The sequence below is a fragment of the Ranitomeya variabilis genome, chromosome 1, assembly GCF_051348905.1.
Source record: "Ranitomeya variabilis isolate aRanVar5 chromosome 1, aRanVar5.hap1, whole genome shotgun sequence".
In the NCBI taxonomy this organism is placed as follows: domain Eukaryota; kingdom Metazoa; phylum Chordata; class Amphibia; order Anura; family Dendrobatidae; genus Ranitomeya; species Ranitomeya variabilis.
Genome location: NC_135232.1, coordinates 183,138,647 through 183,165,465, shown reverse-complemented (window position 1 = coordinate 183,165,465; position 26,819 = coordinate 183,138,647). Strand labels below are relative to the sequence as shown.

Sequence of the window (26,819 nt, the reverse complement as noted above, 5' to 3'; positions counted from 1 at the left end):
CGCGGATCCGGGAAATATTTTTGAGTTTGAGATGGCAGGAGGAGGCAAGGGCTTGAATATGTGGCTTGAAAGAGAGGGCAGAGTCGAGGATCACCCCAAGGCACCGGGCGTGTGGGACCGGGGAAAGTGAGAAGCCATTGACATTGATGGATAGGTCTGGTGGAGGGGTAGAGTGAGATGGGGAAAGATGATGAATTCTGTTTTGTCCATGTTCAGTTGTAGAAAGCGAGCAGAAAAGAAGGCTGAAATAGCAGACAGACAGTGCGGGATTTTGGTAAGTAAGGAGGTGAGATCAGGTCCGGATAGGTAGATCTGCGTGTTATCAGCATAGAGATGGTACTGCATACCGTAGGATTCTATGAGCTGTCTCAGGCCGAAAGTGTAGATGGAGAAGAGTAGGGGTCCTAGAACAGAGCCTTGAGGAACACCGACTGACAAGGGGCGAAGTGAGGAGGTGGTGTGGGGGAGGGAGACACTGAATGTTCGGTCTGTCAGATATGACGAGATCCAGGAATGGGCCAAGTCGGTGATGCCAAGAGATGAGAGGATTTGTAGCAGAAGGGAGTGGTCCATAGTGTTGAAGGCAGAAGACAGGTCTAGGAGAAGGAGGACAGAGTAGTGTCGCTTGCTCCTGGCAGTTAATAGGTCATTGGTGACTTTAGTTAGGGCAGTTTCAGTTGAGTGATGGGAACGGAAGCCAGATTGTAACCGATCAAAGAGGGAGCAGGAGGAGAGGTGGGAGGACAGTTCAAGATGGACGTGTTGCTCCAGCAATTTGGAGGCATAGGGGAGAAGAGATATCGGGCGATAGCTAGACACAGAGGATGGGTCGAGGGAGGGCTTTTTGAGGATGGGTGTGATCTTGGCATGCTTGAAGGATAAGGGGAAGACACCTGTTGTGAGTGAGAGATTGAAGAGGTGCGTTAGGGTTGGGATGAAGACCGTGGAAAGGTTAGGGATGATACGCTTTGCCTTACTTATCACACACATGTACTTGGATTCACTGGCGCAGCAAACTATGTGAAAACCAACGTTTGTGTCAGTTTGAAGACTTTAGGCCATGTACATGCATTGCATAATCCTTCTAGCTAAATTGGAAGACTCAGTCAAGGTTTGAAAATGTAGAATCCCAGGCGAAATAGTTGGAAATTTATCCGGAATCAGTGAATTAATGGAATGGTGTGTAGTAGCTCAATTTACACTCAAATGTATTAAAATTGAGTGTTAATATGTATATGTTATATAGAACCTGCTTGGACTTTTTAGTCCTTTCTGTTGTTATGTTCCCTTATCCTACCCTGACACCCTTCTTCCCCCTCCCTCCACTCCCTTTTTTTCTCCTCCCCCTTCCCTTAATATGTATGTTAAAATTCAATAAAAATTATTGGAAATGAAAATGTAGAATCCCGCATAACATATAATGGTCCTGGATTTTGGACCTCACAATATGTATACAGGAGCAACTGTTTATACAAATCAACCTGGTCATATTTAACCCAGTTAGATGTATAGTGTAATGCTGATTTCATGTATACATTAATGCACAGAAGAAATGGTCTCCTTTCACTTATCAAAATTGTCAGCAAGATTTTCAGAGTCAATCATTAAAGGCCTCCTTTCATACTGTAGATATGTATGTTACATTATATTCACCCTGCTTTCTGCAGTCCATAACCAGCATATATAATGAACTCCATCCAGGCAAGACGCACCACCTGGGGAGTATATGATGATGCCCTCAGGCTATGTGGCATGGTACTATACTTATATAAACAGGCAGGTATACAAAGCAGGCTTTTTAATGCACACAGGAAACTATACCCATATGTCACCCCCACCATGACAAGTAAGAAAAAACAAATACAAATACTCCTTTCTTGAAGAAGTAAAAGGAGGGTGATACTATCAGTGGCCAATAAGGGGCTTATGGAACAAAACAACTTTGTGAACAGCCCTTGTTGTAATCTTTCTGCTAAATAAAATATAAACTTTTAATTAATTAATTTAAAATACAAAATACAGCTTTGACAAAGACCGCAGCACAGTCGAAACGCGTAGCCATACTCACAGGGGCTATGGTGTTGTCCTAGGAGCATTCATGCATTTTTGTATTTTGTATTTTAAATTAATTCATTAAAAGTTTATATTTTATTTATCAAGATCGAGCTGGAGCAACTTTTTTTCTTTCATTCATCAGTCTCATCAGGATCTAGTTCCGTGCTCTCTACATGAAACGGTGAGCTGGCTTTTTTTCTCCTTTTTGATTGCAGTAATCTTTCTGCCACTGCGCCTGTTTGTCAATGTTCTGTTTTGTTATTGTTATGTGATATAATGGCATTAAGGCATTCGCTTGGCAAGCTCCCGACATCCCATGAGTAAGGTTACAAAAACGGAAACAAGGCAAAGCAAGATTAAAATTCCATGGCATACTTTCCTTCTAAGCTTTACGGCTAAGCTGTTCCTACAGAAACCGTCTAAGATAGAAGTGAGTGATGAGAGACTTGTGCTTCTAAGTATTACGCAAAACTTTAATAAAAGCTTTAGAATTGTATTCAGTTTGTTATGATGAAAGAGACATCACACAAATACAGGACTCCGTTCTTGTGAAGAAAATGTTTCTTTAAAGGGGGTATCCGGGATGGCCTATCTGTAGGATAGGTCATCAATGTCTGATCAGTGGGGGTGCGACACCCGGCACCCCCAGATGATCAGCTGTTCCCATGTTGGCAGCACCCAGAACTGCTCAGCTCCTTAGCTGTACAGCACAGCTCTGTCGACTGTATAGTGGCCACAGCATTGTACTAGTCAATCAATAGGGGGGTGGTTATGCAGTACCTGGCCGTGGCCACTACTCTGATGATGGAGTTGTACAGCTCTATAATTGAGCTGTTTCAGCGACCGCCAACATGGGAAAAGCTGATCACCTGGGGTGACGGGTGTTGCACCCCCACCAATGAGACATTGATGACTTATCTTAAGGATAAGCCATCAATGTGAAGTCCTGGATAACACCTTTAATTAAAAAATACATTGTGAAAAGTTGTAATCGGGCACCAATTTAATGAATATGTCAGGATTACCCATCTAAAATATATAAGTACCACCCCGAAATTTATGGCCATGATTAAAATCTTCTTGCAAAACATCACAGTTATGCATATAAGGCCTCAAACATGAAGGAAAACATGTACATAGTATTTTTTCATCTTTAAAAGGAATTTGCCAAAACAATTTTACTACTAAAACTAGTAGCATGTAAAGTTCCTAATGCAACAATAGAGGGCAGCATGGTGGCTCAGTGGTTAGCACTGCAGCCTTGCAAGGCTGGCATCCTGGGTTCAAATCTCACCAAGGACAACATCTGCAAGGAGTTTGTATGTTCTCCCCGTGTTTGCGTGGATTTCCTCCGGGGCTCTCGAGTTTCCTCCCACATTCCAAAGACATACTGATAGGGAATGTAGATTGTGAGCCCCATTGGGGACAGTGATAATGTCAGCAGAATAAGGTAGCGCTATATAAGTAAAGCATAATAAAAATGATAAATGTTTTGTAGTGGTCCGATGTGACAGTGCTGAGAAATCAAACAGTGAACCACATTAAATTAGCCTGGAAGTGCATCGGGATCTTGTTGATGCGCTCTGAGTAGATCGCCCCACCCCTAATGAATTTCCAAGCTAATTTGCATATGACTTTAAAGCTTGATTTCTGAGCACTGGCACATCGGACCACTACATAACTACATTGATTTGTCAGGATGTTCCGCCAGCTCTGGCTAATCAAAAGCCACACTAAGGACACAGAAAGGTTAGCGATTCTCAGTCCTCACGTCTAGCAGCCAGGTGCCACTGTGCTGGACGCTGGACCGGTGTCCTGCAAATCAATCTGCTCATTTCTATTTCAGAAAAAAACATACCTGACTGAACTGATAGAGCCAGTGCTTGATACATGACAGGAGGAGCATTTCTGATGAGGCACACAGAGCCCGACAGCACTAAGAAGATGAGCGAAATTCATTAAGTGGTGCATGCGTCTCTTTATGGATTTGGAGCACTGTTCTCCAGCGAGCCCTTCATTAACACTGTGGTGCAAAACATCAGTTTTAATTAATCAGCCCCATTGTATTTAGGATTAAATGGGCAGATCAAGGAATGCAACGTGAGTAAATTGGAATCCAACTGCGGATTTATGACAAAGAATATCTGCCTGCTCAAAGATTGCTAGGTAATCACCTCAATGAAAAGGCAATAAATTCCCACAGTCCATATGCAGACTTCAGTCCTCTGCATAATTCTCCAGATCTCATCCCCATCAAGCCTTTTAGATTTTTAAGACAAAACTTAAGGCAGAAAGACCCACAAACAAGCAGCAACTGAAGTCATCTGAAGTAAAGGCCTGGCAGACATCACAAAGCAGGAAACCCAGCACTTGATGACGTCCATGTCTTCCAGACATCAGACAGTCATTGCCTCCAAAGGATTCTCTACAACTTATTAAAAATGGACATTTTATTTATGATAAAGTGAATTTTATCAATTACTTTTGATTCCCTTAAATAAGGATGCTTTGTAGAAAAATGATTGGGGCCTAAGGGGTAACTTTTCTCCTTCTGTCCTTGTGGAGACTGGCAAGCCAAGCCTGGCATGTGAAAGTGAGGAGGCTTATAAGCCATGGATGCTTCTCTGAGAAATTAAATATGCAAATTGTCTCTTCAGAAAAGAAGAGGATAAGAACCATAGTGCCACTAAATGGAAACAGCGATCCTGAAAGTCAATATCTGTCATGTCGGACGCTGTTCAGACCAGGTCGTTCGACAGACAGCGGTAATTCCGCTTTTGACCACTATTTGCTCATTGGCGTCGGCTAGATTTTATCTAGCTGTTCCGGGGTTAATTTATCTGATGCTCGTTTTAGAAGCTGGGCCATGCCCATTGCCTTTAAATAGTTCTCCTGATCATTGGGCGTCGCCGATTATAGCTTCTGTCAGGTTCATCGTAGATTTTTCCAAGAGAGGAAAAAAAACTCTCCACAGAGTCAAATGCAGCAAAATCAGATGGCAAAGAAAACGCCCATGCTTGGGGATCCCCGCTTAACAATGACAACACCAGGCCCACACGCTGAGCCTCATTACCCGAGGAGATCGGGCGCATACGGAAATATAGTTTGCAAGCTTCACGAAAAGAAACAAAATTACTGCATTCCCCAGCAAATTTTTCAGGCAAAGGGAATTTAGGCTCAGCAACTCTTCCTGTTGCTCCAGCTTGCACATTAGATACTGCTAGTCCCTGTTGCTGAACTGCCCCCCTCAACTCAGTGACCTGTAGGGACAGCGCCTCCAACTGGCGGGTTATGGAAGTCATGGGATCCATGACAAAAGAAAAAAAAAGAAACCCCCTTTTTTTTTTCTTTTTTTTGTTGGGCCGATTATAATGTCACGGGGAGACTAGGTGAGCGAGAGCTAATAACCCGGGCCCCTGCAATTTCCCTCAGACTAGGGAAATCCTGACTGACCCTCTACCTGGAGTTTACACTGATGGTGTGCATGTCCAGGCCTCGAACCTCACCCTGTCTCCTGTTTCAACCCTAGGCTGAAACCTCCGCCCACCACCCAGTGAAGAGGTAATACAACAATACCCACAGTTAGCACAGACAAGGATAAAGGAAATACACTATAAATGTGCAGGGCAAAATAAATACAAATATAGGAAGGAGTAAATAAGACTAAGGAAAATACACCACCAGCAACAAATCTCCAACAACCGGCTCTCCACTCCAGACCGAGATAACAACGCACAAGACAGAAGCTATAATCGGTGACGCCCAATGATCAGGAGAACTATTTAAAGGCAATGGGCATGGCCCAGCTTCCAATCCGAGGATCAGGTAAATTAACCCCGGAACAGCTAGATAAAATCTAGCTGACGCCAATGAGCAAATAGTGGTCAAAAGCGGAATTACCACTGTCTGTTGAACGACCTGGTCTGAACAGCGTCCGACATGACAGTAAGATACGCACTATTCGCCAGGGGGAGCGAGTTGCAGAGGATTACTGTTCTGAATTTCGTCGCTGGGCGATCGATACACAATGGAATGATCCAGCATTGCGGAGTCAGTTTATTCATGGGGTTTCTGGAAGGGTTAAAAAAGCCCTTCTGATGTACGAGACTCCTGCTTCTCTAGATTCCGCTATGAGTCTGGTTGTCCGCATTGATTGCCGTTTGCGTCAGGGGGAGCATGAGACACCGCCTATGGGAGAGGGTTTAGGTTCACGTGAGGTTGCTGCAGGTGAGCCCACGGAGCCTATGCAAATCGCAGGGGTGTCACATGTGAAGCGTCGAGCCCCTGAGCTCAGGAAGCAGGGAGCCTGTTTTTACTGTGGTAAATCTGGTCATTTTATTAACATCTGTCCTCTGCTGTCTAAGAAAAACGCAACGACGGAAAACTTCTAAGCTCAGAGGGTGTGGAGGAGACCAATCTGAGCTTATGTATATCCTCCATGGTGGTTTCTCAATGCATGCTCCCTGCTAAGGTTTTTATCGCTGGCAGTGAGCTGCCAATTACTGTTTTTGTGGATAGTGGTTCAGCCACAAATCTCATTGATGAGGAGTTTGCGTGCACAGCAGGTTTTAGGATTGAAAAACTGTCTCATCCTATCCGCGTGGTCACCATCAATGCTGCTCCTCTCTCTCAGGGGGAGATTACTGAATTTGTGGCTGAGGTGAAACTCCACATTGGGGTTCTACATTCCGAGCGGGTTACATGTAAGGTGCTCAGGAATCTTCCTGCTCAGGTGGTTTTGGGTTTTCCTTGGTTGTCCATGCACAACCCGGTAATTGACTGGAAAACTCAGGACATAATTCAGTGGAGCGAGTTCTGCCAGGAGAATTGCCTGGCCACATGTGTGGCTGCGGTGACTTCAAGCATTCCGGAGTCACTTCTGGATTTTGTGGATGTGTTCTCTGAAAAGGGTTGTTCAGAGTTGTCGCCACATCGTCCCTATGACTGTTCTATCAGGTTTAAACCAGGGGCCAAGTTGCCTAAAGCAAGGATGTTTAACATCTCCGGTCCGGAGAGACAGGCGTTAAAAGATTATATTGCTGAAAGCTTGAGCAAAGGGCACATCAGGCCGTCATACTCGCTGGTGGCAGCAGGGTTCTTCTTCGTGAAGAAGAAAGATGGCGGATTACGCCCGTGTTTGGATTTCAGGGAGTTGAACCAGATTACGGTTCGTGATCCATACCCGATGCCACTGATACCAGATTTGTTCAACCAGGTGGCGGGTGCTAAGTGGTTTATCAAGCTTGACCTCAGGGGGGCGTACAACCTCATAAGAGTCCGTCAAGGTGATGAGTGGAAGACGGCTTTTAATACCCCTGAGGGTCATTTTGAAAATTTGGTGATGCCTTTTGGGTTGACTAACGCACCTGCAGTGTTCCAACATTTCATCAATGATGTGTTCTCGCATGTTTTGGGGAAATTCGTTATCGTGTACCTAGATGACATCCTCATATATTCTTGCGACCGTGATGCTCATTTAAATCATGTCAGGCAGGTGTTACAGCTCCTCAGAGAGAATAAGCTGTATGCTAAACTTGAGAAATGTGTATTTTCTGTTCAAGAGTTGCCTTTCTTGGGTTATATTGTGTCTGCTTCTGGGTTTAAAATGGATGACGCTAAGGTGCAAGCGGTGCTGCATTGGGAACGTCCTGATAACCTGAAAGCACTTCAGCGGTTCCTTGGGTCTTCTAACTACTATAGGAAATTTATCAAGGATTTTTCCATCATTGCTAAACCGCTAACTGACATGACTAAAAAGGGTACCAATTTCTCCGATTGGCCTGAGGCTGCTGTGCGCGCATTTGAGTTTCTTAAGAACAGTTTTGTTTCAGCCCCCATTCTTGTGCAGCCAGACGTATCAAAACCCTTTGTTGTGGAAGTCGATGCGTCTGAGGTTGGTGTGGGGGCGGTACTATCTCAAGGCTCATCTTTGAGTGGTTTGCGTCCGTGTGCCTATTTCTCCAAGAAACTGTCGTCCGCCGAACGTAACTACGATATCGGCAACAGGGAGTTGTTGGCAATCAAGTTGGCCTTTGAGAAATGGCGACACTTCTTGGAGGGGTCGGTACATCAGGTTACTGTTATTACCGATCATAAGAATCTGCTGTATTTGGAGTCAGCCAAGTGTCTGTCCCCCAGGCAGGCTCGCTGGGCATTGTTTTTCACGCGGTTCAATTTTGTTGTCACTTACAGACCGGGGTCTAAAAACACTAAGGCGGATGCTCTGTCCAGGTGTTTTCCAGGGGGTGAACCTCGGGAAGATCCAGTACCCATCCTCCAAAAGGGTGTTGTGGTTTCGGCTCTCACTACCGAGGTTGAGGCTGAGATTGCCGAGGCTCAGGAGGAGGTACCATCTGAGCTTCCCATCAACAAATCTTTTGTACCGCTTCATCTCCGCTTAAAAGTTTTGGCAGAGCATCATGATGCTGTCCTGGCTGGCCACCCAGGGGTTAGAGGTACCTTGGAGTTGGTGTCACGTCGGTTTTGGTGGCCCAAGATCCGACAGGACATGGTCTCATACGTGTCAGCTTGTACCACGTGCGCTAGGGCTAAGACGCCCCGCTCCCGTCCTGTTGGCACACTACTTCCTCTTGAAGTACCTAGTAAGCCATGGACAGAAATCTCCATGGATTTCATCACTGATTTGCCCTCATCAGCTGGGAACACGGTCATCTTGGTGATTTTTGATCGGTTTTCTAAAATGTAGCACTTTGTGTCTTTGCCTTCATTGCCTAACGCTAAGACTCTGTCTCAGGTATTTGTGCAGGAGGTGGTCAGACTTCATGGGGTTCCGTCTGACATCGTGTCTGATAGGGGGTCTCAGTTTGTGGCAAAATTTTGGAAAGCATTTTGCTCACAGCTGGGGATCAAGTTGTCTCATTCTTCGGCGTTCCATCCTCAGTCAAATGGTCAGACTGAGCGTATGAACCAAAATTTGGAACAGTACCTATGCTGCTTTGTCTCTGATAACCAGGAGGAGTGGTCTACCTTTCTTCCTTTGGCTGAGTTTGCCATCAATAATCACTGCCAGGAGTCGTCTGGGGAGTCTCCGTTTTTTTGTGTTTACGGGCTACATCCTCAATTTTGTACCTTGAGTTAGAGGGGCTCTTCCGGCGTTCCGGAGGAGGATCACTTAGGAGCACAATTGTCATCAGTCTGGAGGAGAGTTAAACAGCGCCTGTTGAATGTGGGTGCTAGGTACAAACGTGTGGCTGACAGTAGGCGTGTGCCAGGTCCGGACCTGAGTGTGGATGACTGGGTGTGGTTATCCACAAAAAACATAAGACTCAAAATACCGTCCCTTAAATTGGGTCCACGGTTTATTGGTCCATTTAGGGTCACCGCCGTCATTAACCCAGTAGCGTACCGATTGGAGCTCCCTACGGTGTATAAGATACACAACGTGTTCCACAGGTCTCTTCTAAAGAAGGTGGTGGGTTCTGTGGACGCGGCGCCTATGCCACCTCCAGTCTTGGTGGATGGTAATTTGGAGTTTGAAGTCTCCAAGGTGGTTGACTCTCGTGTAGTGCGTCGCACTTTACAGTACTTGGTACACTGGCGTGGTTATGGGCCTGAGGAGAGTTCCTGGGTACCAGCCTCGAATATTCATGCAGATCGGCTGGTCAGGTTTTTTCATCGTCGCCATCCAGACAAGCCGGGTCCTATAAGCCGGGAGGGCCCTGGGGTCCCTCGTAGAAGGCGGGGTACTGTCATGTTGGACGCTGTTCAGACCAGGTCGTTCGACAGACAGCGGTAATTCCGCTTTTGACCACTATTTGCTCATTGGCGTCGGCTAGATTTTATCTAGCTGTTCCGGGGTTAATTTACCTGATCCTCGGATTGGAAGCTGGGCCATGCCCATTGCCTTTAAATAGTTCTCCTAATCATTGGGCGTCGCCGATTATAGCTTCTGTCTTGTGCGTTGTTATCTCGGTCTGGAGTGGAGAGCTGGTTGTTGGAGATTCGTTGCTGGTGGTGTATTTTCCTTAGTCTTATTTACTCCTTCCTATATTTGTATTTATTTTGCCGTGCACATTTATAGTGTATTCCTGAGTGACTGCGGCGTGGTGTATATTTTCCTTTATCCTTGTCTGTGCTAACTGTGGGTATTGGTGTATTACCTCTTCACTGGGTTGTGGGCGGAGGTTTCAGCCCAGGGTTGAAACAGGAGACAGGGTGAGGTTCGAGGCCTGGACATGCACACCACCAGTGTAAACTCCAGGTAGAGGGTCAGTCAGGATTTCCCTAGTCTGAGGGAAATTGCAGGGGCCCGGGTTATTAGCTCTCGCTCACCTAGTCTCCCCGTGACAATATCGACTCTTTAACGAGCCTTGAAACATAAATTAGGATAAAAGCCAAACCAGGATCTCAATTTGCTAGCCAAATCAGATCTCATACTTTGCACTGAAGAGGGGCAACACCTCGAAACACTACGTCTGCAAACTGAGATTCTGGTTTGGCTTTTATCCTAAGTCATATTGCAAGACTTGTTAGAGTCGATAGTAACTTTTAGGATCGCTGCTTCCAATAGGTGGCGCTAGAGTTCTAGTCCTCTTTCTCTCTGAAGGGACAATTGGCATAGAAAAATGGTTGCAATTCCTAAACACTTCACAAGATATTTTTGTTCAACCCCTTTAATTAAAACTGAAAGTTTACACTTCAATTGCATCTTAGTTGTGTCATTTTAAATAAAAAATAGTGGCATGCGAAGATTAGGTCATTTTCCAAACATTTCTGGACCTAACCTCCAATGCTCAATGCTAGGGTTGAGCGAAACGGGTCGGCAATTTTCAGAAGTCGCCGACTTTTGGCAAAGTCGGGTTTCATGAAACCCGACCCGACCCCTGTGTGGGGTCGGCCATGAAGTCGGCGATCTTCTGAATCTGGAATCGGAATTCCGATATCGATTCCCGATATGTTTAAGATATCGGGAATTGGTATCGGAATTCAGATTGAAGTGTAAAATAAAGAATTAAAATAAAAAATATCGCTATACTTACCCTCTGACGGGCCCTGGTACTAACCGGGAACCTTCCTTCCTTAGAATCAGCCTTCCAGGACCTTGCGGTGATGTCGCGGTGACGTCGCGGCTTGTGATTGGTCGCGTGGCCGCCCATGTGACCGCTGCGCGAACAATCACAAGCCGCGACGTCACCGTGACGTCACCGTAGGTCCTGGAAGGGCTGATTCTTAGGAAGGAAGGCTGCCAGAACGAAGCCGAGGGTGAGTATATTCCTATTAGGTATATACTCACCCTCGGACATGCCCTGCTTCTTTCCGGCAGCCTTCCTTCCTAAGAATCAGCCCTTCCAGGACCTACGGTGACGTCACGGTGACGTCGCGGCTTGTGATTGGTCGCGCAGCGGTCACATGGGCGGCCGCGCGACCAATCACAAGCCGCGACGTCACCGCGACGTCACCGCAAGGTCCTGGAAGGCTGATTCTAAGGAAGGAAGGTTCCCGGTTAGTACCAGGGCCTGTCAGAGGGTAAGTATAGCGATATTTTTTATTTTAATTCTTTATTTTACACTTAAATATGGATCCCAGGGCCTGAAGGAGAGTTTCCGCTCCTTCAGACCCTGGGAACCATTGGAAACCCAATGCACTGCATTGGGTTTCGAGTTTCGGCCGACCCCGACCCCGACTTTTTTATAGGATCGGCCGATTTCACTCGACCCAACTTTTGAAAAAGTCGGGTTTCGTGAAACCCGACCCGAGCTTATAAAAGTAAAGGTCGCTCAACCCTACTCAATGCAAAAAAAATATGAGGCCAGTTCTCCTATAATTTTACATTAATGTGTAGGTGCACGAATGTAGTGGTCAATATACAGACACATTGGACAGTTTTTTGCATTAGTCTGGGCTCACTGTGACTTTTAGGTTCCATTGCTGCCTATCAGTCTGCAGTTTTCTTTTTAACCCTTAGCATAATATATGTACCACTTTTGCACCTTTTCCTATTAATTTTTCAGAAGAATATATTTTATACACTAAGGCCAGACATACATGTTCCGTTTTCAGAGCAGGTTCTATACTAGCATTTTACAGTACTAGCAATGTAGAAGAGTTTTAACTTAATCTCATCTATATGCTGCATTTTTTCATCTTGTGAGGTAGTTTGGTGGGTAAAGATTGCAAGGAAATTGGCTTTTGTTGCATTTTTTAAACCAGCATGTCAATTTCTGTTGTGAAAATGCGCCTTTGGGGTGTGAATTTTGTGGATTTTAATTATTTATTTGAATTCGGACCCTGAATTTTCAGGTTAAACCTCTGGCTTGACATGTTCTTTTTTTGTTGCATTTCCACAACCAAAAGTGCAGATTAAACAATAAGTGGAGAAAATATGAGCAGATTTGTGATGCAGAGTGGCTGTAAAGTCCCATTCACACGTAGCTTAAATACTGCTGCATTTTTCCACTTTTTGTGTGTATTTAATTGAGTAAAGTGGATATGATTCCATAAAAACTCATGCCACTATGTGTTTAAAGATGCTGTTGAACAGTGATTTTTCTTTATAGGCTTCTATGGGAAGAATAAAAAAATGCTCGTTAAAAATGTTGCAGGTTATTTACATACACAATCATAGCTTTTATCTACTAAACATTGCATTAATTTCGGGTAGACACCGGAAGGAAATATGTGGATGAAAATCAGCATTAAAAGCACAGAATTTAAGCTACCTAGGAACATGGCCTAAATCTGTGGAAAATTAAAAGTGAATATGCAACATGAACTCAGTTTAAGGCCTCATTCAGACAAGTGGACTGTACGTATGTATGCTATGTGTATTAAAATCAGATAGCACACTGTCCAATGTAGTTCAATAGGGTTGCTCAGATGGCAGTTTTTTTACACGAACTGAGGGTCCATGTGAAAAAAATCACAGCATGCCCTATACTCTTCCAGAATTTCGTATGAGAACAGGTGCACAAAAACATTTAGATCCCATTAAGATCATCTGTGTAGAATCCAAATTTTACTGATGCATCGCAATTATTAACATAGGAAACTCTATATTATCACATATATGGACCAAGAAGCAACAGTCCGAACGAAACACAATGACACTCCATGGATAAAAGTAGAGTGAGGCGTCAGACAAGGCTGCATCCTGTCACCATTTCTCTTCAATTTATATGCAGAAGCTTTGTTCAGGAAGCCTGGACTTGTCAAAAAAGAAAAAGGAATCAAAATTACTGGACGATTCGGCTACAATCTAAAATACGCAGATGATACAACATAAATAGCAACAAGCATAGATGGAATAAAGGACTTATTATGGAGTCCCAAGATGGAAAGCTTGAGCATGGGACTGCCACTCAATACAAAGAAGACAAAGAAATTGACTACTGCCAGCTACAACAGGGACACATTGGAGATGGTCAACTTCAAACTGGAAGTTGTAAAGAACTTCAACCTACTCGGATCAATAATCTCTCAAGATGCAGTGATGGCACCGGAAGTGAATAGGAAAATAGCTATGAGCAAATCAACAGTGGTCACTGGACAAGGTCTTCAGAGCTAGAGATATTTCACCGGGGACAAAGACACAGCATGTACATAGTCTGGTCATTTCTGTAGTAGTGGATGCGAAGCCTGGGCAATAAAGAAACAAAACAGAAGAAAGAATGCCTCTAAAATGTGCTGAAGAAGGATGTTATCAATACCATTGATGGCAAGAAGAACAAACAAATCAGTTTTGGAACAAATCAAGCCAGATATGTGACTCGAAGCAAGGATCACCAAGATACGACTTGTCTGCTTTGGACACATCATACGAAGATAGCAATCACTGGAGAAGAACATCATGGTCTGAAGAATAGAAGGAACAATGTGAAGAGGAAGACCCTGCAACACAATGGCTTGATATAGTCAAGATAATGGTAGAGAAGACCCTAGTGGACCTATCTAGGCTTAACAAGATCAATCTTTCTACAGAGCGTTCATCTATCAACTGACCATGGCTCGAGGTAATAAGAAAAACATTTTCTTTACTGCTGATGAATAAAAATGGATGTCATACGGATGTAAAAAATGTCAGCATGGATGACACACGGATGGCTCGATTGAAAACAGATGACAACACGCATGAAGATTAATCATTTTATCTGAAAGAATAGCAGACAATTTTTCATACATTTAATACCTTTAGATGACTATAAGAAAAACCTGTCATACGAATAGCTACAGAGGTGTATCTAATTTTTCTGGCACCCGGAGCAAGAATTCAGTTTGCCCCCCTCCCCAAGCACATATGTGATTTGTACACTTAGTCACGTGCCAACAAGCTGCTCGTCCTAAGTCAATGTTCAGTGAAAAACTGAGAGAAACAGGAAGAATGACCGTAAGTATTAAAATCGCATATGAGTGAAGCGGCCATGTGATGACTACTGGAATCTGCAGAGCTGACTCCTGACAGTGAGGATATTACAGGCTGTTATGATAGGCATGCTACAGGGCTTCATTTTAGAATTAAAGGGCTTGTCCATGTTTGAAGTGAAAGTCTGCAGTCATTATAGGTGGCTGCAGGCTTCTGAATTCTCACAGCACATGCACTGTACACTTTTGGGATTCTCCCTTGCAAAAGTATAAGATTTGTATACTTCTGGCCACATTTCGATTAGACATGTCCAGCATCGCTAAGTTTATGTTCATTGAGTGAGACCACGCATGTCTAGTCGGCACATGACCACATGTATGTAAATCACTGGCATGAGTGAGTCCTGACAGCGTGCAGTGTGTACTGTGAGAATTCAGAAGTCTGCAGTCACATAGAATAACTGCAGACTCAGCACAAACTTGGACAACTCCTTTAATGCTCCTAACTAGTGTTGAGCGATACCGTCCGATACTTGAAAGTATCGGTATCGGATAGTATCGGCCGATACCCGAAAAGTATCGGATATCGCCGATACCAATACCCGATACCAATACAAGTCAATGGGACACCAAGTATCGGAAGGTATCCTGTATGGTTCCCAGGGTCTGAAGGAGAGGAAACTCTCCTTCAGGCCCTGGGATCCATATTAATGTGTAAAATAAAGAATAAAAATAAAAAATATTGATATACTCACCTCTCCGACGCAGCCTGGACCTTACCGATGTAAGCGGCAGCTTCCGTTCCTAAGAATGAGCGCTTGAAAGACCTTAGATGACGTCGCGGCTTGTGATTGGTCGCGTGAGCGGTCACCCCCTCTCCCCCACATGCAGTACCTCCCCACACACAGTAAATACCCCCCACACACAATAAATGCACCCCTTAATACTCAGTAAATAACCCCATATAGTAAATGCCCCCAACACATTCAGTAAATATACCCCCACATAGTAAATAAACCCACACATACAGTAATACCCCCACACAGTAAATACCCCCCACACAGTAATACCACAAACACAGTATATACCCCCCCACACCCAGTAAATACCCTCAATCAGTAAATACCCCACCAGCACTGTTACACTAAATCTACCCTAGCTCGTTCAACTAAATGCCCCATCACAGTAAATGCGCCCCAGGCCCATTAGATTAAATACCCCCCACATAGTAAATACCTCCCCCACATACAGTAAATACCCCCTGACACACAGTAAATACCCCACACACAGTAAATACCCTTGTCACGGTTCACACCGTGCTGCCAACACTATGTCACGGATCTCAGCAGTATGTCAGGGATCCCGGGGAGGATATCTTTATCGTCCCCACTGCTCACACCAATTTGTCATGGACTGGGGTAGTTTGGTTGCCCTTGGTTCCTTCTGAAGGGGATTTATCTATATCCAACTTCCCAGTTCCAGTTTGGAACTTGCAGCTCTCTGGCGCCCCCTTACCCTCGGGTCAGACTATGTACTGCCCCTAGAGTAATTAGTCACCAGAAAGGCTGCCTGTTGTGTACTGACTATTGGGCACACTGCAGCGAGGGCAATATAACTACTCCCACACAGGCGGGAACGATAATTATCAACGTCGCCATCGCTGCAAAGATTCCCAATCGCACAGACAAAGTTTGCAGCCACCAGCTCCGAATAAAGGATCCGAAGCCACCCCAAATCAGTAGCGCAATTCACTTCAGAGGACACAGTTGAATTAAATATTTTACTCCTTGAAAAATTAGGCAGTGTTTACAAAGTATAAAAAGATATTAGAAAGGAGACAATTTGCATATACATTACAGATTACAAAATAAAATAAGGATTAAAATAAAAGATTACACTCACATTTTGCTTAAGTCATTGCCAGCTAAACATGCTGGTTGAGGATCCATACATCACAATGCATGACAAAGGGCATTAAGGTCCCAGGCAAGAATGAAGGCTGGGCTAAGTGTAGTAACTTATACTACTGGGCTTGTGACATCACTAAGGGGCTGAGTAATGATATTCACTGATCTGATTATTTGTAATGTTCTTAGAGTCTGGAGACAAGGCATTCCTGAGTGAGAGGGGAGGGACAATGGGTGGCTTTGCAGGATTGGCCACCTGCAGTTTAAAGCCACACCCTGCTCACACACTAGTTTCAAGTTACCCAGTAGGCTTTGCCTTTGAGTGGGGGAAAGCAGAGGGGGGAAAGGGGGGTTGCAGCTGCATTGTGTGTGTGTAGAAAGCCATGTCCTTCTGAAACTAAACTCACAATAGGACATTTTTTGGCATTATGATTCGTGACAACCCCCAAGCAGTAAACCACCACACACACAGTAAATACCTCCCTCACTCAGTAAATACCCACTCACACACAGTAAATACCCCCAGGCAGTAAATACCACCCCAGGCAGTAAATACCCCTTAGCCCCGTTACACTAAATCTCCCCATCTTTCGAGTCTTCAGCTCCACCAATGCTATCCGAGTGATGTCAGCAGCGTGATCACATGACCTGATCATGCTGCAGATGTTGCTCTTAAAGACATGAGTACAATTGATCACTGGGAGCCGGCGCGCTTCCAGTCCAGGGGATGGCAGAATGCAGTCGCAGGGGAGATACTTCGAATCACCGCATTAGGAGGCCCAAATACACCCCCCGCCGGCTGCGCTTGGGGCACATTCCTCGCTGCCTCCTCCTATATACGCCTCTGAATAGCCCTATTGAATAATATTGTTAGTGTCATGTGCAAGTATCTTACACGGACAGCACAAGTACCTATAATATACAGGTTTAAACTAAATATTAGCCATTCTACAAACATTAGGTTTCACAAAAAGCTAACTGCACAAAGACGTTAGCCAAATAGAAGAAAGAGAAGCTAAAATAAAAAAATTACTGAATCAACACACAACAAGCAAAGATTTAATATATATAGGATGACTACACAAAGATGGGGATCACTATACCAGGAAGGGGCCCTGGATGGAGGTTGTCATAGAGGAAAATTTATAAAATCCATACAGACATCTCCGGAGAGAGAACATATCACCCTCAGATTGAACATATGGGATTAATTATATCTGGGAAAGTGAGAAAGAGCTAACACTTCAAACTCCATTGAAATAGGAACCTCCTGCAGTGACCAGGTAATTACAACAGGAGATCTGCTGTGAGAACCAGACACTAAGTCCAGGATTCCTTTACTCAAAGGCAGAGAAGTACACTTCCAATGCAAGAGCTTCCTTGGTTCAAAGGGCTTGTCTGAGACACTTTGGAGCCAGTGGTCAGTGATGAAATTAGGGTTTGCATTGATCCGATATTTATGAGAGGCGTCATAGCAAAGGCACGAAAATAACACATTCACTCACATCATTGTAAGGTTATTATAACTGAATACTGTATAATGGCCAAGGGAAATCAAGTATGTATACAATCAGCCAATAATCCTTTTTATTATTATACTAGATAAAAATATTAAATCTTTAATTAATAAACTTAAAACCATGAACCACAACCACATACATAACACAACAGACAGCCGTGCTCTCTAAATGTATCCCTATATGAGATGTCCTAGATATCCACTACCTGGCTGCGGAGGTTGGCACCCTATACACAATCGAGATTGGCACCCCCGCTCGGCGTCGACTAGCCCCAAAACTCCTGTTATTACCCTAAATATGTGTCTCAATTGGACTCTCAAGTATACAACAGGAATTGATTGGATAGAGGTAGACTAAAGCCGTTATGGCTATTGGTTTGCCAATGCTACGGCTAGAAGATTGATAATAGGGTGAGAGACACGGACACACAAAGTGCAAAAATAGTGCAAAAAATAGGTGCTCTAGTGACAAAGAAAAAACATACCTTGCTAAACTGCTGCCTATTACTTGGAATCCTGCCTGACTGTGGGGGTTGGCACCCTACTGTACAGCGGATATGGCGCCCCCACTCCACGTCGGCTATCCCTTGGATTCCCTATAAATACCTCGGATATATATAAGAAGTAGATGTCTCACTATGTTATCTTAATAAGGCCTACTATTAAAAGCCATATAACATGCAGCGTATTGAGCAATCATCTTTCAATAAAAACACTGGTGTCAATAAAATATAACACAGAGGACTAATTTTAGCAAGGTATGTTTTTTCTTTTTCACTAGAGCACCTATTTTTTGCACTATTTTTGCACTTTGTGTGTCCGTGTCTCTCACCCTATTATCAATCTTCTAGCCGTAGTATTGGCAAACCAATAGCCATAACGGCTTTAGTCTACCTCTATCCAATCAATTCCTGTTGTATACTTGAGAGTCCAATTGAGACACATATTTAGGGTAATAACAGGAGTTTTGGGGCTAGTCGACGCCGAGCGGGGGTGCCAATCTCGATTGTGTATAGGGTGCCAACCTCCGCAGCCAGGTAGTGGATATCTAGGACATCTCATATAGGGATACATTTAGAGAGCACGGCTGTCTGTTGTGTTATGTATGTGGTTGTGGTTCATGGTTTTAAGTTTATTAATTAAAGATTTAATATTTTTATCTAGTATAATAATAAAAAGGATTATTGGCTGATTGTATACATAAAAGGTTATTATAACCCCTCCAATTTAATATCACTCTGATAGATGATGCTATCAATGCTTCGCTTCATTTGTATAGAAAGGTATAATTGCGATAGGAAACATGAAGACAATATCTACCGTCTGGTGTCTCCAGTGGCAAAGTTATCCTGAAAGCTGGGGATCTCATAGATTTCTAAAAGACCTAGCACATCCCACAACCAGCCCCCATATGAGCTCACCAAGGGAAGGTATGTGGGCATAATCTTGATCTAGTAAAAGCAGGGTTTGGGTTTTAGTCATTTGCCAAGTCCTGGAAGGTACAGCTTGCTATGGATTCTGTCCAATTTCCAAAGGAGGACCTCCCTCTGCTAGACTCTGAGGCATTTTCATCACACTGGTTTAGAGGTTTAGTAATTTTATTGTGTTATCCCTTTTATTTTATGTATTTCAATATACTGTATTGTGTTCCCATTTTGTAACATCTTTGTATATTTTTTATAAACACTGCCTATCTTTCTGGATTAAATATATAAATTTTAATAGCCCTGTTCCTCTACCCCTGTAAATTGTACTCCTGAAACCATATGCTACCTGTAAGTGGTGTCCAATCGGCCTGTATAAACTTTTTATTATTGTGGAGTTGGTAGTGATCGTACCGAGGTATATATTTGGAATCGGAGGTGTAAATACTATACATTCACTGTGAGTTCCCCAATAACTGGCCTAGTAGTGGAAATAGCCACAGCCACATCCATCACTCATCAGTCAATTGTGTAATGGTCCTAACAATTCGATTTGTATCCCACTGACAAAGTGGTGGCTCTCTGGTGTCGTCCTTGACAGGGGATATTGTTATACCTTTGGGTCCAGGATCAGGGGCATTATTACTGGAAGGGCCCAGATGAGGATACTATTACAGGAAGGGGCAAGGATGGTGGAGATAATTACAGAAAACAGCCAGGATGAAGGACATTATTACTTTATGGGCGAACATGCATGTCTTTATAGTAACTAGAATGCTACAAGGGCCCATACATCTGACCAACCTGTAATTGGGGGCCCAGGTTCAAATTTTGCACTGGGGCCCATCAGACTCTAGGGACACAAGTGCAAATACTCTCATCTGAATGAACACTAAGTCCGCCATCTCAATCACATCATTATTTCTTGGACCTTCTGTGCATTTCCAAATGGATGATGCTACTCGTGCAAAGACAAATTTACTGTAAGGCTCATCACTAAAATATAGGCAGCTGTCCCAATGACGTTCGGCCCACATTTAGATAGTCATAAATAACTCACACTATTTCTATTATTTCACCCTGGAATGTTCACCATTTAATGCCAAACAGACATTTTACAGAACGTTCTCTGCTACTATACGACCTGTCCCTATATTTACATATAATATCGTAGGAGGGAAAGGTTGTTATGTGTAAAGCTACAGAGTATGGGTGTGTCAGAGCAACTTGTCATTGGAAATTAATTCCTAGGGAATTTTGGCTGACAGATATCTATACTTAACACTGCAATAATTTTAGATGTGCCTCAACTTTATGGCCTCGGTGTAATTAAATCCATTTTCAAACCTGGATATGCTGAAATACTCACATTCTCAGTCTATAGAATTCGTTTTTTGGATAAAACTAGAACATAAACGCAGATGCATTCATTTGTGATGTCTGGAAACAGGATTGTTTATTGCCCAGGGACGCAGCGTATTCGGCAGTATGTGAAGAACTGTTTTGTTTTAAATGCTTGCCTGAAGAATTAGAGGTCCGTCTTGACACTACTATTTCACACTCACACATGCGAGGGGATTAAAGGTCTAATGCTGGTATGTGAAACACAGTTTGAGGAGGAATGCCGCTCAGCTGCATGTGATTAAATAGTTTTTTTTTTTAAATAAATGCTGCTTAAATCCAGCACATTGATATATAGCAGAGGAATGAAACAAGCCCACGGCAGTAGGGCCTTAATATACAGTAGTTTTGTCACTATCCAAAAAAGCCAGAACAACATGGATCAGTTGCCGCATGTACCTAAACAAAAATAAACGCCAAAGCTAAAATAAACGCGGCCCGAGGGAGGTTGTCTTGAATGTTGCAACCTATCCAAACTAAATCTATTCTAAAATAAACTCCTGATATGTTCCTGCTAATTGTCCATGTAATTTCCTTACAGGGAACCTGACAGATGATACATTCTGCCCAAAGCGTGGACAGCGTGTACCAGCCATTGGCTGTGCGATCACATTCATGTATGTTTGACCCTGAAACGCCGCAGCGTTATAGCTGCTGGAGACCGAGCCGCACAGGTGACTAGTCCTACAGGCGGGTCTCTGGCAGCTTCTCGCTGCCCGCTGACAGTGACTCGCAAGCCTCTGCCTATTCGTGCACGTATACAGAGGCTTGTCAGCCAGTGTCATTGGGCGGTTGAGGCCACCGTGGACCCACCTGTAGGACTAGTCACCTGTGCGCCTCGGTCTCCAGCAGCTATAACATTGCGGCGTTACAGAGTCAAACATACATGAATGTGATGGCACAGCCAATGGCTGGTACACGCTGTCCACGGTTTGGGCAGAATGTATCATCTGTCAGGTTCCTTTTAAGGTCTCATTTAGATGTCAGTTTTTTTCACGTACGAGAGTAGCGGACCAAGTTTCATCAGTGAAAAATGGCTCCTGAGACACTTTCTTTTTCCATTTCTTCATCATTTGCTTATTACTACCATGTCTATTAATCATGTGATTTCCATAATTCCATGACTTTTCTTTCTTGGTGTCGCAATGTTGAGAAGTGTATATAATTATCTGAAACTACTGATATTTCCAAAAGATCGTTCAACTATCCCACAGCTGCCTTCTCTGACTGCAGACAGACTAAAGCTTATAACACTTCATATTGTGTAAAATGTGATCCAGACCACAAACTGTACTTTTTATGCAGACATTTTATACTTTTGGATCCTTCCAGCAACCAGAATACAAATTTTTGACAACTTCTTATAGAATTGCTATTTAAGTACGGTAGTTCTCTATTTTCACAACCATTTCAGCTTCATACAAGGGTCACTGTTCAGAATTTTTCTAATGGACTTTATATGTCCTGATTTAGGAAAATGAGCATTGAATGACATGTATATATTGTTATACAGTATATGTACATTATATTCTGAAGAAATATTTGATCCTTAAAGAAACAGTGCTTAAAGGGCTGGTCCAAAACTTAATTTTATTTTATTTCTAAATCTTAATTTAATGTCATAATGTAATCTTTTTTTCTAATATACTTTAATTAAACATTCCCTACCCTTTCCTCACTATAGTGTTCTTCTGAGAACAAAGTGACAATGCGGTCTTTCGCCGGCTCTTATCAGGAGTGACGAGCCGGCAACAGAGCGCACTGTGATTGCACATTCTAAAAAATGAATGAGCGATCACAGACTAGCCCCAACCCTACGAGTGTCGTTCCTTTTGGAGACGGACTGGTTTTTACCCACTTGTTCTCTTCTTACAATGTAAAATAGCAGTGTGATCTGCTGCTATCTTTTCAGTTCTGATCAAAGCCGGTGTAAGAGCGCTCCGCTACGGTGCACTGAGAAAAGTGCCCATTCACAAGATCCTACTGAGCATCCATTGGAATTAACAAGCTATGCATGCTCAGTAGAGCAGGGACTAGACTAACCCCTGAAATGGATATCACTGAGGACACTTCGTTTCAGGGTAAGATCAGATGCTGCGGCAGTGACAGCAGCTATGGCCCCCTAATGACATCCATTTGAGTATCCCATCATGCAATGGGGAATATCAAAACAAAGCATCATCACAAAGGAAAAAGTTAAAAAATCAGCAGTTAGAGTAGAGAGGGAAGGATAGGGAATTTTTAATTAACGTACAGTATATAAGGCCGAGTTCACATTAGCGTTTCTGTGCGCTGCGTATGATCCGCATGAGTCATGCGTAGATATCTTTAACATGGTGTACGAAGGGACATGCTTTTGCATGCGGATGCGTACGCATGCGTCGTTTCGCGATGTGCGGCGGTTTCCGGCAAACGCAACAGGTTGCATATTTTGAGGCATCAAGTATTGCGCAATCGTCCGCATGTGGACAACTGTGGATGATTGCGTCAGAAAAAAGCATTACTGTCTATGGGAATGCATCGTACGCAATGACATGCGTACTTTAGACTGCGCATGTCCAGAAAATGATGTCATCGCCTCCACCATGAGCATAAAAAACGCAAATGCATGGCAAAACGCATTTAAATGCATGAACACGTAGCGTTTTTGTTTGCGTCATGAGCAAGATGATGCGCAGGCGTAAGCATGCTTTTGCATGCATTTTGGCATGCGTTTGCGCATGCATATGGTACGCTGTGCACAGAAACGCTAATGTGAACGTAGCCTTAGAAAAAGGATAAATTATGACATTTAATAGCTAGAGATTTAGAATTAAAGTACAATTTAGTTTTGGACCATCCCTTTAATACCTACTGTACTAGATGCAAGCAAGGACAGAACAAAGGCCCTGCTTCAGACAGATATTTTGCAAGTCAGCCTTGATTAATTGTTTGCTATTGCAGGATGTAACAAAATCATGCACCTCCTAATGAATTTGTTGCATATTGCAGCTGCCGTGTACCAGAGATGTACACCTGTCATACATTAGAGTACATCTTTGTAATAATATATGACACTTTTGTGGCATAAATTATGATGAGTTTGTTGGCCATGCTCTTCCATGACGCTTACAGCTTAGATTTGTCCACTTTTCAAAAACGTGGAAGAGTACCCCGGCGGTGGAGTAAAGAGTGGCAAAATTTACTAAGGTTTTTGCAACTATGAGTTACACTAAAATTTTATACATCTTCTGTCAGTATTCTTTTGAAAATCATTTAATAAATCACAGATAAATGGTTTATCTTTATAGAACTCTTTATTAGGGATGAGCGCTTAGCTTCGGTTAATTCATTATCCGAATAGCTATAACTCTTACCGAATAGCTGCATTGGGAGCCCGGATACCTGGAGCGCTCCCGATAATCAGCTGTTCAGCACCGCAGGTGCATCTGTCACGGCTGTGTGACAGTCACAATACATGCATGGAGAGCCCAACAAAGAGGGAGAGAAGACGGTGATAACGTATGTGCTCCAATGGATTGTAGAAATAGATAATATTTTGAGTCATATTCATGTACTTATGGTACTTATGGTGGTTCTGGTGATATAGTCATATGCTAATGGTGCTTCTGGTGATGTTTTCATGCCCTGATGGTGCATTACTTATGTATTCATGATGTATCTGGTGATATTCATGTACTGATCGTGGTTTTGGTGATTTATAGCTATACTGATCATGTTTCTGGCAATGTATTTATGTTCTGATGGTGCTTCTGGTGATTTATTAATGAAATGATGATGTTTCAGGTGATGTATTCATGTACTGATGGTGGTTGCGGTGCTGTATTTGCTGTATTTCTGTACTGATAGTGGCTCTGGTGCAGTATTCCTATACTGTTATTGGATGTTATTCTGCACATGTAGCAATCCATTTATCAGATAATGTGATACATGGCCATGTTAATAAAGTATTAAGTCATCTGACAAGTTAAGGATTACTAGTTCGGTATTTATGTTAGAAGCATTACTTACAAAATTAAACACTGGAGCATGCCAAATTCTAATAGTGAAAAATGGTAAAATGTTCCCAAAGGAGAAAAAAGCATAGTAAAATTTTGAAAAGGTGAGTTGTAAACTTGATTACCTGATGAATTTGTGCGATCTGAAGCACAACTTGGACTTTGGAATGGGTTTTATTGCAAGAAACTGCTGCCAATCTGGTGGAGTGGGGAAAACCACTTCCAGGGGTTTCCCACAATGTGAAGGCCAAGGTATAAATACCAGGTAGTGGAGCAGCCCCCAAGCGCAGGGCAGCGGGGTACTCGGTACCGGGTCTCTCTCGGTTCTGGGGATGTCACGGTGGCCTGACCCGGTCCGTGGCCCTGCTAAGGGGCGCCCAATTAAAGATGTAGGTGACGGTGTAGGTCGCAGTAAATAACGAGGACACAGGGTTGCAGTCTCTTTACCTCTTTACTGAAGGCTTCGGCATCCACAATCCAGAGCACTGCTAACTGGGCTGGCTGAGACCGGCCGGTCCGAAGGCACATCCAGAGTTCCCTTTGCAGGTGGAAATCAGTAGCCTACCTACTAGCGCCTGTGTGTTGTAGTACTTCCCTGCTGAGCACCATGGGATAGTCCTCACAACTGTCGTGTATGTTTCTGTTCTTTCTCTCCGTCCCCCAGATGATATGGATAGGACGCACCCGTATGACTGGGTAGGCCTGGAGTTATTTTATAGGGACCCTAGAGATGCCCCTCTCCCACAATTGCCTCCGTTGTCTTCATTAGGTGTAAAAGGTGAGACAGCCAACCTAAAGTTAACTGCCCCTGCCGTTGGTTCAAAGTAATGCGTAGAGTCTATTACTTCCTCGGCATTCCGGCCGCCGGCTACGCGCCTCAGAAGGATGTTGCCGATCTCGGGGCACGACTCCTACTGGTTCTATCGCCTTTGTGCTGTGATCTCGTTTCTCACTTCTCCACAATATCCTTCGCTTCGTGTCCTTTCTTAAGATGCCGCCGCAATGAGGTGCAGGCGCGGCTCCGTAACAATCTGTCCTGTGCTAGGTAACTGTCAGGATCCCACCCCTGACAGGGACCCCCCTGAATCTTCCCAAGTAACGCTCTCCTCTCACTAGATGTTACCTGGGCAAAACCCAGTCAGCTTCTCCCTAACTTCCTATCCAGCCCCCAGTTTTACCAGAGTGTGAGGAGAGGCCTAATACATAGAACCCTTTGCTCCCCCTGGTGGCCGGAGTGTGAAGTGTAATATGTGACTGTGATACCTGGTCAGGTGAACTCCTTTAGTGCAATCAGACGTAACATCGCTCCCCTGAGTGGCAGAGCGACATTACTGCAACGACCAGGACTCTGGGGCGCTGCACTAGTGGTGCTATCATGTGTTATTTTATTCATTTGTGTGTTGAGCAGTCATAGCAGTTTTCACCTGTTCACTCAATAAGCTTCCAATCAGGTCCTTCATTCGATAGGTTACAGGAACATCTATTTCTAATAGCTTGTAATATACTCACTGACAGGATTTGGCTATGCTAGCCAGTTCTAGTGGTCATTACATGGCCATTCACATGCGATTTTAACACTAAGACCGGAGTCACATTACCGTAGAATACGGACAAGTGCTATGTGAGTAAATACTCAGACCAGTGTTAATCTATGGGGCAGCTCACATCACCGTATTTTTTCTCAGGTGTATGAGACGTGCGTGTAAAATCGCAGCATACTGCAATTGTACATGTATATCATCTGAGACTCGCCAAAGCAAGCCTATAGGTGCGAGGAAAACCACACGGACCATTCGTCTAGCTTGCGACAAATATGCACACATTTTCCTCATTTCAGCCCATTAAGCCATTCAATTCAATGGGGATAATCAGTGAGAAATGTAAAGCCATACACATGTCATATGGATGCCATACGGATGCATAGGTGCAAGAAAATCGCATCATCGCATTGCAAACGCATTACACATGGATGACCATACGGAGAACACTTGTGTGACTCTCGGCAGGGAGACTTGGACTGATTGTTCATACGTTTAGTGTGACCCTGGCGTTATGGTCAAGTTGAGTGAAGCAGGGACTGTAGTGTTTCTCTGGACATTGAGAGAATGGGGAGGAGAAGCTAGCCGGTACATGACTATAAGGCCGGCGTCACACAATCCGGTTAAACGGGTCCATGGTGCTATAGATCTGACAGATG

At 43.7% G+C, this 26,819-nt stretch overlaps 1 long non-coding RNA gene across 1 annotated transcript in view; it reads right to left on the bottom strand.

Annotated features, from left to right (window-relative positions):
* LOC143793832 (uncharacterized) overlaps positions 1–26,819 on the bottom strand; it is a 61,461-nt gene that overhangs the window by 3,216 nt on the left and 31,426 nt on the right. Inside the window, exon 2 of the long non-coding RNA XR_013220285.1 lies at positions 3,914–4,078. This is a non-coding gene — a long non-coding RNA (uncharacterized LOC143793832). The remainder of the gene's footprint in view (positions 1–3,913; positions 4,079–26,819) is intronic.